The sequence below is a fragment of the Malurus melanocephalus genome, unplaced genomic scaffold (genome assembly GCF_030028575.1).
Source record: "Malurus melanocephalus ecotype Western Australia unplaced genomic scaffold, MMel_1.1 scaffold_267, whole genome shotgun sequence".
NCBI lineage: Eukaryota > Metazoa > Chordata > Aves > Passeriformes > Maluridae > Malurus > Malurus melanocephalus.
In genome coordinates, this window is record NW_026623499.1 from 306,181 (window position 1) to 319,655 (window position 13,475).

Here is a 13,475-nt window from a genome sequence, read left to right on the forward strand (position 1 = left end):
ATGGACAACAACCTGGGCATGAAACAGGCACACGCCCTTGAGGCAAAACCACTAACCACTGACACAGTTTTGCTGTTAAGAATGTAGCCAGTGGGCCAAGGAGAAATGATAATTCCCTTCTGCCTGGCATCCATGAGGCTGAAACTGGAGTGCAGTGTCCTGTCCTGTTCCCTTGAGGGTGAGAAACAGAATGCCACCAAGAGAGCCATGAGACTGGAGGACATGATTTGTTCACATACCTTTGTACAAACACAGCATCTGAGGCAGCTTTGCTCAGCTTGCAGCTGAGAGGCTGACTGGGTTCTCTTTGCAGTCTTTTGTACCTAATGGGGGGTTATGGAGAAAAGGAAGAAAAACTCTTCTGAGAGGAAAGAGCTCTGCATGCAAAGATAAATCACAGCAAGATGAATTCATATTGGGTATTAAGGAGAAATAAAATAACTCTCAGTAAGAGGAATTAAGCACTGAAACAGGTTGTACAGGGAGTCTCAGCAGCTCCCATCCTTGGGGATGTTCAAAACATGACTTTTAAAACTGCTTTTATTTGTTCCAGTATATAATTGACTTTCCAGATCAGAAGGAATTACCATCTTTAAATACTTGGATCTTCACTATGCCAGGTGATGATTTGAACCTTTGTCTGGGCCTTCTCTTTTTTACTTGCCTTCTGTCCTTGCTTAATTTCCCCCCCTTTCATTCTCTTTTGAAGTAGTCTAAAATCTTTCTTTTTCCGATATCACAAGACAGAATTCATACATAATTGACTTTGACATTTGTTTATCATGAACTATGATTAATAAACATAATGAATCTTGAACTCAGACAGACAGCTTTGGTTATCCAAAGCAAATCTTCCACATAGCTCAAGCAAGACCCTGTAGCAAAATATGCAGAAAAAATACTGGCATCAGAGTTTCTGAACCATCACAAGTGGAAATAATTGTTTAAGTGTAAGTGCAGTAAATTTAACAAGTGTTTCAATATTGCCCTAAATAACAATGGCATTTCAATGAAAAAAGTCATACTAAGTTGGCACTCCTATTGCAATTCAGAAAATTTTCTTCACTTTAACAGTTGCACTGTCTTATATTTTTAAATGAGTTTTTTTTAAATCTTAGAAACCTAAAATCCTTTCATCTCAGTTGTGTATGTCAGAATTCTTAATGCTGTACTCTGTGTGGTCAGGTTATCCAAATACCAGTACATCAGCAAGAAAAGTTGATACCTATTCAGCTTTTGATGTCAAAATTTTAGTACCTAAAAATGCATGTCATTTAGCCAAAGAAAAGCATTTGTACGGGCATTTGCTTGTTGTCCTCAAAGGCTACTAAAAAAATTAAAATACATAAGGCATCTGGCTTTGGTTTTTGGATCTGGCATGATATATCAGTCAACAACTTGCTTTCTGATTTGTATTTTCCAGCAGAGAATGGGCCTTATTTTTAGAATATCTCAACCATATTTTTGTGAAATGCTCACATGCATTGATGGAAGCATATTTAACATATGATGCAGATAAATGTTCTTCTCTGAAAAAAAATCCCCATAGTCCTTTTGAACTTTGCTCTGGAGAACAGAATTTGGCCTCTGCTTTTGTCTCTGTTTCTTGGTTACAATTATAATCATGATTAAATCACTACCTAGATAGACATACTGCAAGTGAACATATCCGTTGCCTTTTTCTATTGAATGGTTAGTACAATTCTGAGCACAAACATGAGTCCCTAATGTCCAGTTAGCTGCATAAACCTCTTACACAGCTTGGCTGGCATATGACTTGAACAATAGATTTTGAATTCTAAATAATTTTTTTTTTCCCAAAGGCTAATTAAAATCAATTCCATGGCATTTCTCTGCTGTTCGAAAAGAGGCTGCTGGTAGATGTTTCAATCATTAGCAATATGGTGCTGCTGGATTAGAAACAAATTTGCAAATAACAGAACAATGACAGTTAGTCTATGATAATCCATGCAACTGTTAATGAAGAAAACGTCTTCTGCCTCTCTACCTGAATATTTGTGGATGTCATTTGAAAATAAAGATGTCAAAAAGCAGGATTTTAAAAAATATTTTAAAGTTATGTTTGTTGCTTTTAGCTTCAATTTTCTGAACGTCATGAAGGATTCAGATTTTAAACATATAGGCTTTCATGATTATTTTAAATATGAAATATTTCAGAATTTAGTTCTAGAGGTAAAATACTCTCATACACTGGCTACATCTAGAGACACTCAACTTCTGTTTGAAAGTTGAGCTCCAATTATTATTATTATTATTATTATTATTATTATTATTATTATTATTATTATTATTATTATATCTACATATATATGTATAATATATATATTATATCTTATTATTTCTGAGTTAAAAAACTGTAAATGTAATTGATGCATGCATAGAAGTAAAAGTCCTTGTTCTGATTCTCACAAGAACTCCTCTGACTGATTCCTCACAAGAACTTGTACCCAAGTCCCTTAGTCCTCAAATAACTGGATTTTTGGTTTTTATGTGTTGCATTTTATTCCCATCTAAAGAAGCCTTGCCAACCAAATCATAATTAAATTTCATGGAATCCCATCAACTGTACCTTAGATATATCAATATTTTTCACTGAAAGGAAAAATATTGTAARGTGTTTAATAACTGGCTCTTTTGATACAAACAAACAAAAATATCTGGTGTTCTTCTCCCAATCTTTTCTTGCTGATCACTACATTTGGTACTATCTATATTCACAAATACTATGAAAAAATCTGCAACTTTTCATTAAAAATAATAACAATAAAAAAGAAAACTTTTGTAAAAGTTTATCAAATTGTTTAGGTAGATGTAATATAGCAGTGATGGCATATCTGAGACAAACTCATGGATTTTGCTTCCTTTCTTAAATGATTACTGCCACTCTCTCTTGTGTGGTAGACATAGTCCTTATAGACTAGGATCCATTTCCATCGTGTAGATTCCTAAATGATTTATGGAAGCTGTGTCACATGTATTGCTGAAATGACGTTGGACAGCAATCTCTGCTCTGCCCTCCTCCACGGGGCAAGTTACTTTATCATTGGTCGCCATCAGTTGATCAATCACTCGCCTCTGGCAAACCCATGTTGTGTCTTCCCAGTTGTCCTGTCTTTCACATTCATGGCAACAGCTTCCATGAGGGCCCATTTCATTATGTGTCCTGGGACTGACTTGAGGCTGGCTCCTCTGGTGTTTCCCAGACCTTCTTCTTGGGAGATGGGTATAAATTTGTGGTTTTCCAGTCATTGAGAACTTGGCTTGTTCTCCGTGACCTTTCAAAGGTGAAACAGAAGGATTTGCTATGCTTTTGGTCAACTTTCTGAGCACCCTCAGACCCATCCTATCAGGTCCCATAGATATACATATGTCCAAAAGCTTCAGATAGCTCCTAACTCTCCTCTTYACTCACTGGTTCGCTGTCTGCTTTGTTGTTGCTCCTTGGCACTGGGCGTCGGGGGCTAACTTTACCCTTGAACACCAAAGCACAGAAAGCATTTAGTATTTCAGCTGTTTCTGGATCACATTTAATTGGCCTGTCAGCTTATCCTAACTTGTTCAGCTGTGGACCTGCATCTTGTACTTCTGCTTGGTGCTCACGTACTAATGCCTTCTTTGTTTTTCCTTCCTTCTTTTGCCAGTTTGAGTTCCAGCCGAACTTTTGCCTYTCCCACAACTCCAAGCAATATTTCTATGTTCCTTTCTGGGTGCCCGTCCCAGAGTCACTGCTCAATACCTTATATTGGTATCCAGAAATTATATCTATCTTTGATTTCTCATACTTTCAAAAATGTTAATAATGAGTAAAATTCACATTAATGATGTCAATTCAAAAACTCAATAAGTGACTTATTGCTGTGTCGATTATCTTTGAATTGCTTTCATGTGCATTTGGAAAATCGCTTATGAGTTATTTTGACACTGTTAGTGAAGTTAAAAGGGATTACCTTGTATCTTTGTTGGGTTGTGTTTCAAAGTTCTACCTATAAAATTTTAACATGAATCTGTAGTTAATGAAGCTGCTATTACACAAGATTGCATTTGTACATCATGAATGTTAYAAGGATTGTATGTGCTTGTGTACAGAAAATAAATATTTCTATGAATAGTACAAGCTATAGACATAAAGAAATGGGAAAATTTTTATATAGGCATCTTTGAAGAGACAGCATGAGAAAAAAACTAGAGGCATTTGATGGGGGCTGGCGAGGAACACAGGGAAGTGTGCGCTGTGAAATGTGCACGTGCACATGCAAAGCATACATTTGTTAGGGACAAAAGTGCGTATGCCTGGAGACATTTATAGAGAAGAGTATTTTTATAGTGTGCATCTGCGTGAGGGAATTTGGGCATGGAGCTATAAGTCTGTTTATGTATAGATAAAAGGAGAATATGTGGATTTATTTATAAGTTAAGGCAGTGGATGTAAGCRAGGTGATATCAATGTTCACTACACACACATATTTACAATGTACGAACCTATAATTTTAATTGGAGGGATTTATCTGTAAGAAGCTTTGTTTGGTGGAAAAGTGAGAAAACAAAGTGGAAAAAAGGGAATAAATTAAAAATAATGAACTACACACTAAGATATGATAAGAAAATCYTTATGTTGCCATGATAAATATTTTCACACTTTTGGTGTATCACTTGGAAAAGTGTCATTATTTTCTCTATTGATAGAACTAAGTTTAGTTAGTATTTATGTGCCTAGAAGGACAAAAAGAAACCCCCCCCCCCTTTTTTTTTCCCCCTCTTGTTTACTTTAAATATTTTTAAACAGTAGCCCCACTTGGCAGAACAATTATTTTTAAAAATCAATCCATTCCTAAGAAACTTTTCAGAGATGGAAGAGTAGATATATTTTTCTTTTTGTGTGTTTCCTTGTAAAAATCTAATTCTGTCATAGACCTGTAGTATTAAATAGCTTGCAGCACTGATTATTACTTCTGCTTTGAGTGGCACTTCCCACCCTACCAGTCATTATCAAAAGAGACTTTGCTGTTAATTTCCTGGAAGATTCAAATGCTTCTATTTCAAGGTCATCTCGAAGGATAGTTTAAAGAGCTTTTTCTGTAAAATATGTATATTTACAAGAGCACGCATAAATGGTCACCAGGGAAGATAAGCTATCAGAGAGTAAAGAGATGTCTTTCCTTATACAGTTCACACACCAGTGAAGCAGATAAAATTGGTTTTGTACCCAGCCTATGAATACACTGTTAGGAACTCTGTCCTGAAAATTGATCTACTGAGATAAAATTCAATGCATCTCTTTTCATAAATATCTAACGGTGGCATCAAAATTCTACTGCTCTTGCCTGAATAACCATCTACCTGTCGTTCCAGCAGGTAGCAGGAGTGACTTCACTCATGCTCCAGAGACACTGGAGCAGGCTGCATCTGCAGGTAAKTAGAGCTTTAGTTTTAGTGCACAGAGATGTGAGCCCAAGTTTATAGTTACTAAAGTCTGATGCATGAATGATTGTGAAATATTAGGATTAAATCTGTGTTTATTTTTAATAACAAAATGATCCACTATTCATTAACTTGTCCTTTTTCAAGTCCTCCCATGCAGCTTTGTATGCCTGGTCTTGTCTTCTGGTGCATAAAAAATAGTGACATGCTGCACCTCTTTAGAAACAATCAAACCTGTAACATTTCCAAGGCTCACTTTTGCTCTGTTAGTTCACTCTGTGGTCATATCCACCTGAACAATCTTAAARACAGTGTTGTATGAAATTTTTACAGGGGCATGAAGGTGTATGCGGGCTTTAGCGCTCTTAGAATATATGGTCAGCTCAGTAACACACAAAATCAGATGCGGGCATGAGCAGGCACGTAAGAACTACTCAGGGCTGGAAATTGCTTAAAACCTTGTTAACTATGGGCAATTTTAATGTATTGTTGGAAAAAATGAAATCAAATTACAGTGGCTCTCATATGRCATCTTCTACAATTTTCCMTTAGAGATACTGCTCACTTCACATTATGTTTTATGCAATACACAAACTCCTAAAGTAAAAGGCAAATACGTGAGAACTTGTAAAATATGATAGGCTCAAGGCAGTTGCTGCTAGATCAATAGCTGAAAGTCCTGCTTACTTCAACAGGAATGAACACAGGCCCCTTATTTCACAAGAAATCATAACTAGATGTCATCAATATGATGAAGGCAGCTAAAAATCTCCRTTTACATGCAATGTAAATATCCTATAAGCAGCCAAGGTGTAACACATTCCTTTAGAAGAAACCCTAGCTATTTCACTTTTGCTTTAGGTTTTACAGTGTGTCACAAGAAAAAAAAAAGATTTAAAATATAATTTTAATTCTATGCTGTTTTTAGCTAGTAGATGTCATGTCAAAACACAAGTTTAGTGAAAGTGCCCAACGTAAAGATGATGTGCTCTAATGATTAAAATAAAGGGGGAAAAAATAATAAAATAGCCACTTATTTTCTTATGCTGGTATAGATAGTAATTTGGGGAAAAAACTCTATGGAAAGCTTACTTAAGCTTTTGTGACAAAGGTGGACTAAACCAGCTCMGCTGAGTTTTTGCTCAAATCACTGGAGGAATCATCTTACTGGAAGAATAGAGCTTTAAGGTCACAMCCCTGCATGATGCCTAGGAAGGGCCAATTTGGTCACTTGTGCACCTGAGGGAAGGAAAAGGTGATCCCACAGTCCTCCTGTTGATAGTGTCCTGGATTTTAGATGGKTGATATAAACAGAAATGCCTTGTAATATGTAAAGCAAAAGGATGGGTGTTTCCTGGTGAAAATMATTCAATTTCCTTTACTATCATATCGATTAAAATTTCTGCCTAAATGCAGTAGAACTTGAAATACAGTGTTTTGTGAATCAGGCTTAAAAAACAAGTATTTGGAAGCTTAGTCCATAATCCTGAAGAAGTCATATGGTAGTCACAGAGCTTTTCTCAAAGGGTGATTTGTCTATTAATAAAACATGGAAAACACATATTATGACCATCATCTCATACTCACTATGAAAAATCTCAGTGTCAACTTTCAAAATATCATGCCTTCATTCAACTGATTTTGAAAGATGATTCCTTTACAATGCTGATTTCAGCTTCTAAACTATTTGCATGCATTACTATTCCATTTTAAAAAGGCACTCTCTTTTCAAGGGGCCACTTCAAAAGTGTGACAGAATTGGGCTCTTACTTAGCACGTGCATAGAAATATTTGTGTCCTTATTAAAGCAAAAGATAAACCAATCCTTGAAAGAGCTGTTATTTTTCTCTTTGATCAATGTTCAACAGTGTTTAAAAATTGTTATTAGGAAAGATTTTTAAAATTCTATGGCTTTAAATCTGAATTATTTTATTAATTTTAATATGTTTGAAAAACACTTGCCTTCTTGTGAGAAACTGTTTAGACATTTTCATTCGGTGCTTTGTTAAACAGAGGTACTCTAAAACAATTTATGGCTGATTCCTCATGTKTTGCTTATTCACTTCAGTATAGGAAGGAATTTAAAACTGACGCAAGCAACTGAGCTACAGAAAGGGAAGACACAGGGAGAAGAAACCTTAACTTTCTGATCTCATTTAGACAYCCACTAACTCTTGTATCCAGATTCACTTACTCTAACTTCAGGCTTGTGGTCTTGTTTAATACCAGCCAGTAATAAAGAGCTCTTCAGTGAAACACAGCTCTATTCCTCTRTTAACTGCAGCTCTTGAAGCAGTCATTGTGGAAAGGGAACTCTAAACCCTTCAATGTCAAGGCATTTAGAGGCACTCTGGCATCAATCAGGGTCTGCGTCCAGTAAGTGCCTGCTTACATTTACATGAAATATTCATACAGCTTTCAGTTTTGTTTTTCTCTCTCCTAATCATCACTTTTAGGGAGAAACTACAATCATCACAGTTAAGGGAGGGTGTTATGGGATGTGTAGTACCTTCCAATGTCAGGCTTCCTGCAGATGAAGGAAGCTCTGTAATGAGGTAGAGCACCGTATAGACTACCAAAGGTCTTTCTCACAAAGCCTAGCCTGTTATCCTGCACCATTCATCTTCAAGTACAYAACTTAAAGCAAATGGAAGTAATTAATTAGTCACAACAGATGTGCCAAAAAGTGATTTCAAATCTTGAAAAATATTTAGCATTGCCTTGAAGTGAACAAGGTTTCTCCCACACCCACGTATCCTTCAAACACAGTGTTCAGGTCTTCTACTATGCTCTTTTAATTGTAGAAGCACATGGAGCTCTTTTAGACTGAGAGTGATTTATTCTTTTCATATTGTTCTGATGCTTTTCATATGACTATACAGAACTTTGAAAATGCCAGGCACTCTAGCCTGTGAATTATTATTATCTGTGTTTGGCTAGAGATCATCACTAGTTGTTTCCCACCTTAAATATCACATCAACAAGTCTGTGTAGTAACAGAGGTAACATCACTGACTGTTCAGAATACAGTAAATAGAAATATATATCTATTTTAAGCAAAATAATGACATTTGTTTGGACTTAGGAGTTTGGGCCAAATGGAAACATTGCACATTACCTTCTGAATGAAATATAAACAGCATTTCTCATTATCCTTTACTTAACCTTAGAGCAAATTTGTTTACCACTAATGGTAGCAGCACCTATAATTTTCTTTATTATGAACTATTAATATCAGAAATTTAAGTCTTAYAGAAGCTACTAACAAATAATAGCTTTAGCTGTTGTATTTTGGCTGTGGAAATAACAGAGAATACAATATTCTTAAAAGCAGAAAAATATAAAAGGATATCTAGTGCAGCTGTTGCTGGAATTACACAGGCAAAATGACATTCGATCATTTATTTGTGTGTGTACAATTATTTTTTTAAAAAATTAGTATTTACGGTAACGTATAGTGTGATATGTATTAAAAATCTAAGATTACCAAGAGAGATACAAAAAACAAAGTTTGCACTGTTAGCACATCAGCTACTAAAATATTTAGTTTTTTTCAGAGCATCTTCCTCTTCTCTCCCTTTAAATGCTCATACAGCAAGTAACAGCATTTGCATTATACTCTCATGTTGAGTCTGCTGGCATCATCAGTTTTGATTTTTCTCAAAGGAATCTGGATTCTCTAATAAATTACTATGCCAGAATTGAAGCTGATTGCCTAAAAATTGAATATAAATGGCAAAGTACTGAAACCTAGGAAAACATCCAAAAGTGTCAATGTATTTGTTATTTTTAAAAAGCTCAACATATTTGTTTACTTTTAAAACAGTTAAAATCAAAGTTATCTTCTTTTATTATATTCCCTAAGTAATATTAAAAATAGAAAAAAACCATGATCACATTGTGCACATGGGAAAAGAAAAAGGCATCTCTGAGTATCTCTTCATCTATTCATCTGTGCATTCTAAAGATTACAGTATAGGTAATCAAAAACAATTTGAAACAATTTGGGCCGATAATCTTCATTTACCTCAAATAAAGACAGTCATACTTAAAAACATTACAACAGTACTGTTGTTGAACATAAAAGCACCTAAAATACAAACCCACAAAACATTCTTTTTCATTCCCCTGCCTCTGTACTTGGGAGAATCCATATTATAAGAACAAACTAGACCTTGAAATACAGGTGTTCTTTCATTTCCCCTTGATTTAGAATGAAATATCCTTCAATTTTTGTTCATTTTAGAAAAAGGGGAGAGACAGAACCTACTGACATGAAGCTGTGTAGGCAAGACACATTTGCAGCTAATTTATAACAGTGAATAAAGATTGCACAGTATCTGACTCAGAACAGAAACGGAAAAATCTTCCCTGAGGAGGCCTTGCTGAGGTTTAAGAAGGAATTCATGGCAGACTTATGGAAGATATTTTGAGCAGTATAAGCAGCCCTGCTTTATAATACACTTTTCTAACTTGCAATGTTTCTGGTCTAGGATCAGATGCTGTGGTGTGCAGACAACCTCCTTGGGTTGCTGATGGCCCTTAATTACTACAAAATTTAGTAAAATCAAAGATGCTCATCACATTCCTAGTTTCAACCTGCTAATGTATGAAGCACTCCTTTTCTGCCATTTTCTTATCAGCATTGCAATACATTAGTTATGAWAGTAATCTCAAGTGTATTCTTGTATGTACACTATGACAATAAAACCTTGYCATTAAATGCTGCATTTTGTGCTTTCTAATTCTATTTTATGTCAGTAGTATTTACAAACATTCAAGGTCTTGATCGATAAGATAATTAACAAATATATCTGTGTTGAATGGTATAAATAGAACACAGACAAATGAAAATTATCCAGAGGCTATTTGGGATTCAAACATCTTTTAAACAGAATTTAYCATTAAATTGCAGCTTTTGGTAAACTTTAAAAAAACCCCAAGCAAACCCTTGAATTTAATACATGCTACTTACAAATCCAGTTGTATTCACCTCTAGTACTAACCAGCTTGAATAAATCAAATCCAAGCACGGAAATGCAGTATTTCTCTAAGCCTGACTCATAAAGTGGCATAATCCATTAGTCACCTCTTTGCATGTAAGCTTGGGTAGATGTTCAAAGTTGAGTTCGGGTTTTTGGTCTGACATTATCTATTGAATTTTTATTTGAACATTTCAAATGACTAATAGATTTATGCTGCTTTTTGGAGGTTTTTTGGAGTTCTCTGAGGTGATTTCAGAATGGCATGCAATCAGTTGTGGTTTGGTTCATGTTTCAAGCTATGCTGAAASCTGCTGAAATTTGAAGTTTGGATCAGTAGTATTCCATCATACCTGTGGGATGTCTTTAATCCCACAAGTTGTGGGAACTTAAGTATACTGTTAGCTTTTGATCTCACGGCAATGATTCTGAACGTAACTGGCAAAAGCAATGTTAGCCAGACATAAAAGAATYGACTCTCTCTTGTTCTGCTTCCTGAAGTGTTCTCAGAACACTGAATAACATTAGGCTCTATTTTGTGTGCAGTGCAATGATCTCTACTGTGGACTTTTGCCAGATGCACAATGGTGAAAGGCCACCAAACACAGAATCCTTTTGAACAATTACCTCTACAACCAACATGGGTTTGTGAAAATATTATTCATTAACAGTAKTCTCTCTCTGCTGGATTTACTCTTAAAACTAGTGGATACTGTTATGCATGAGCACAGAAGACTGAAACATACATATATTATATTGAAGGATTTTACTTTACGTCCATGGATCCCAGATATTTCTTTTAATAATCTTGCATTTTTGTACTGACATTACTTATTTGAAAAATATCCAAGATGTAACTTTGTTCTTTGTCTTATTTACAGATGCCTTGAACGCCCTTTAGGTGGCCAGCTGACTKCATCAATGGCTGTTTGTCTGGCCAGTCCTTTCGGTGTCAATGACACATGAGCACAAGGATGTAAGTCCAGCTTGATAGATATGTGCAGCATATGTACTATCAAAAATGGATTACAGAAATTCAAATGTGTTTGTAAATGTCACTTCCGATTAATTTTTTTATTTTTTTCCCCCTTGRAGTATAATCCAGTATGATCCACATTATTATTAATTATTTTAAAATGATGGATAGGTTACCATCCAAATTATTTGTAAGACATAAATGACCATTGTATGTCTCTTTGAAGTCAGAGGATGTATTCTGTATGACTCAATCATTAAATCATCTTACAAATGTCTAACAAAGCACCTGCATTTAACCATATTTCCTATATTTACATTTTTGGCCTCTTTCTAAGATCAGACATAAATCCATCAGGCCACTTTAGAACTCCAGAACTTCCTTCTTTTACATATATACTGCTCATTATCCAGAAGTTATTCTGTCCCCTGTGTTAAATTACTTTATGCTGCAGCTTAAACGAACATGTCTTGCTTTCATCTGGCATTTCAAATAGGGCAAAGACTGCTGTACAATTTCCAAACACAACTGTGCTAACAGAGATGAATTACTACAGTTTATATAATTTATATTAGGAATTCATAGACCTAGCAAAAGGGATTAGTACATTTTATTTCAGGGTAGGAGATGATCCTGTCATTAATGGTCGATACTTTCATCATCTTTTAAACCTGAGGAATTTCCTGGGTGACAAGACTGTAAGGACATATCAGGGATTCACAGCTGTGAGCTTTATCTGGCCGTGTACTGCTTTACTTTCAGTATGTGGACTACGTTCCATCAAAACTGGATTAGACTGTCAATCATGTCCTGCAATGTATATTGTATTATGATTTTTTGAAAATGTCACTGAGATCAGAGTAATTTCTTGGCTAATTGCATCTCGTCTCTTCTTAATACTGTGCATTTAATGGTTTCATTACCTTACATGACAATCACAGAGTCTAGTCCAGCATTAAGGGCAGTTTTACTTTTCTTTATAAAAAAAAAAAAAATAAAAGAAAAAAGAAAATGTAAGGAATTCTCAATCCTTTTAATAACATGGAAAAAATATTTAAGACAYCTCTATATTTGATTAAATGAAATATAAATGTGTTTGTGGTGTGCACATTGTTCCCTGTGGTCTGACATATACATACAAGCAGAGATTGTTTCTCTAATCCCAAAAGCACACCTTATGCTTAGCACTGTATTTTCTTCTCTTCTCCTGTTATGGAAATAGATTAAAGGAAATATTAACCTTTAAGAAACTGTCACTCATTACTCACAGAGCTTCCATTTTGTGTATGGTTTTCTCAAGAGAAAGTCTCCCAAAYGCAAAAATATTTATGTTTCAATATTACCCATTTAGGCATGAGAGATTCATTTAGATGAATGTTATAGTATGTTTCCCATTGTTTCATTAAATGATAGATTGCCAACAGCAAAAGGTTCTGATGATATGTGTCAAAAGTARAGGAGTTGTTGAAGGAATTTTTTACAAAAGTAGTGAAGTCAACACACTTGTTTTTGTTGAAAATAAGGCTCCTCTCAGAACCTAAACAACTACATCTGTTAAGGCGCTCATGTATGCTATCAGAATGCTATGACTATAAAAAACAGTGATAGCCCTAATTTAGATGTTATTCTTTAAGTTTTCCTATTGAGTACTTAAAGTAGGAAGAATGCACTGCCTAATCAGAAGGGCCCCATGAAGTGCAAAGCAGTGTGGGATGGGTCTGAGCAAACCACATTTTCAGTCATTGAATTACACTACCTCTGCCACACTGAAGTACAAGCTGCTACTTATCACTGTAGTCTAATACATAATTGCACGGTTTAAGCTGAACATACACACTATTTCCCAAATGGTTTTTTTTGTTTCTTCAAGCAAGGGAGGGGTTGTCTCCATTTTTGACATCCAACTTGCCTCTAAAAACCCRTATACTGCACCAGGCGAGGCAAAACATCTGCACTTCTAACATTCTGCAGTCCTTCCTTTATACTCCATCAACTAATTGCAAGCTACAGGGGAGAGAATTCACAGAGAAGATAGACATATACTGCCAAGGATTCCTGGTAGGGGTGCTTGTAATGAA